The sequence below is a fragment of the Scomber scombrus genome, chromosome 20 (assembly GCF_963691925.1).
Source record: "Scomber scombrus chromosome 20, fScoSco1.1, whole genome shotgun sequence".
Taxonomy (NCBI): domain Eukaryota; kingdom Metazoa; phylum Chordata; class Actinopteri; order Scombriformes; family Scombridae; genus Scomber; species Scomber scombrus.
Window position 1 is genome coordinate 24,180,210 of NC_084989.1, and position 2,805 is coordinate 24,183,014.

The following is a 2,805-nucleotide window of genomic DNA, read 5'->3' on the forward strand; positions in this document are numbered from 1 at the left end:
CGTTTCTACATGTGTGAGGATGTTTGAGAGTCTGAGCATAGCTGCAGGTCAGCGGCTCATCCTTTCATCCTTCCATCCTTTCATCCTTTCATCCTTTCATCCTTTCATCCATCCATCCTTTCATCCTTCCTTCCATCTCTCTTTCCTCCCTCCCTACTTCTCTCTTACTTTCTTTCGTTCCTCCCTCCTTCCTTACTCCTTTCCTTCCTTCCTTCTTTCCTTCCTCCCTCCCTCCTTACTCCTTTCCTTCCTTCCTCTTCCTTCCTCCCTTCCTTCCTTCCTTCTTCCTCCCTTCCGTCCTTCCTTCCTTCTGTCTTTCCTTCCTTCTGTCCTTCCTTCCTTCCTTCTTCCTCCCTTGCTCCCTTCCTTCCTTCCTTCTTCCTCCCTTTCTCTCTCCCTTCCTTCCTTCTCCCTCCCTTCCTTCCTTCCTTCTTCCTCTTCCTCCCTTTCTCTCTCCCTTCCTTCCTTCTCCCTCCCTTCCTTCCTTCCTTCTTCCTCCCCTTCTTTCCTTGATTTGAATATCATCGTTTCTACATGTGTGAGGATGTTTGAGAGTCTGAGCATAGCTGCAGGTCAGCGGCTCATCCTTTCAGCCTTCCATCCTTTCATCCTTTCATCCTTTCATCCTTTCATCCATCCATCCTTTCATCCTTCCTTCCTTCCTCCTCTTTCCTCCCTCCCTACTTCTCTCTTACTTTCTTTCGTTCCTCCCTCCTTCCTTACTCCTTTCCTTCCTTCCTTCTTTCCCTTCCTCCCTCCCTCCTTACTCCTTTCCTTCCCTTCCTCTTCCTTCCTCCCTTCCTTCCTTCCTTCTTCCTCCCTTCCGTCCTTCCTTCCTTCTGTCTTTCCTTCCTTCTGTCCTTCCCTTCCTTCCTTCTTCCTCCCTTGCTCCCTTCCTTCCTTCCTTCTTCCTCCCTTTTCTCTCTCCCTTCCTTCCTTCTCCCTCCCTTCCTGTCCTTCCTTCTTCCTCCTTCCTCCCTTTCTCTCTCCCTTCCTTCCTTCTCCCTCCCTTCCTTCCTTCCTTCTTCCTCCCTTCTTTCCTTGATTTGAAATATCATCGTTTCTACATGTGTGAGGATGTTTGAGAGTCTGAGCAGAGCTGCAGGTCAGCGGCTCATCCTTTCATCCTTCCATCCTTTCATCCTTTCATCTTTTCATCCTTTCATCCTTTCATCCTTTCATCCTTCCTTCCATCTGTCTTTTCTCCCTCCCTACTTCTCTCTTACTTTCTTTCGTTCCTCCCTCCTTCCTTACTCCTTTCCTTCCTTCCTTCTTTCCTTCCTCCCTCCCTCCTTACTCCTTTCCTTCCTTCCTCTTCCTTCCTCCCTTCTTCCTCCCTTCCGTCCTTCCTTCCTTCTGTCTTTCCTTCCTTCCTTCCTTCCTCCCTTCCTCCCTCCCTTCCTTCCTTCCTTCTTCCTCCCTTCCTTCCTTGATTTGAATGTCATCGTTTCTACAATTGTGAGGATGTTTGAGAGTCCGAGCAGAGCTGCAGGTCAGCGGCTCATCCTTTCATCCTTTCATCCTTTCATCCTTTCATCCTTCCTTCCTGTCATCCTTTCATCCTTCCTTCCATCCTTTCACCCTTTCATCCTTTCATCCTTCCATCCTTTCTTCTATCCTTTCATCCTTCCTTCCTCACTCTGCTGCCAATTACTGTTTCAGTGTGAGTCTCGGGGCCGACACACACACACACACACACACACACACACACACACACACACACACACACACACACACACACACACACACACACACACCTGCCAGCCTCACCTGTTCCCTCCTTCTTCTCTTTTATGTGAAGTCTTCTCAGCGAGCGTCTGATGTGAGTTTTAAAGGATCAGAGTTTAATCCTGCTCGACTCCTCTTATCAAACTTTCAGACTTGTTTGGTGGAAACCTGAAGAAACACTGAGCTCTGACTCTTTATCTACATTTTAATATATTTAAACCTGAAGAAACACTGAGCTCTGACTCTTTATCTACATTTTAATATATTTAAAGCAGAAAGAAACAAAGAAAGAAACTTTATTGAACAGCTGAGAATGTGTTTTTATTGTTTTCACAGAGAGAGAAACTACAGATGAGTCTATTAAAGGATTAAATGTTCATATTATATTTTATTTTTTTATCAAAGATTCACAACAAAGATATTAATTAACGGCCTGTTTTCATGCTGAAAGTTAATTAAATTAAATAACACTACAACTAAAATAACTTGTATAACACTACAGCTGAATTAAATAAGTAATAAATGAAGAGTAGCTAATAATAAATGTTTTAATGTTAAATCTCATTGAATGAATCAAACATTGAAGTTTGACAGGAAAATTAAAAATAAAACAAAAACTACACAAACATGAATTTTAGTTTTTGTCGACTAAAATTTACTCAGAAAAATAGATTTTTACATTTTTTACAAAAAACTTCAAACTCAATAAAAACAATTAGGAGCCAAAATTGACACTAGACAGCTTTTTTTTTTAATGAAATATGAATTGCAAAGCTGCAGAATCAGCCAAAAAAAGAGATCTGTGTGTGTGTGTGTGTGTGTGTGTGTGTGTGTGTGTGTGTGTGTGTTGTGTGTGTGTGTGTGTGTGTGTGTGTGTGTTGCATATTTTCAATTTTTCCAATTTGCACTGTTTTTCCGTGGTTCTCCTGAGCGTATGTTTACTGTGTCGCAGCCAGGATCCCACACTCCCACACACTTCCTGTCTCTCAGTCACACACACACACACACACACACACACACACACACACACACACACACACACACACACACACACACACACATACACACACACACACA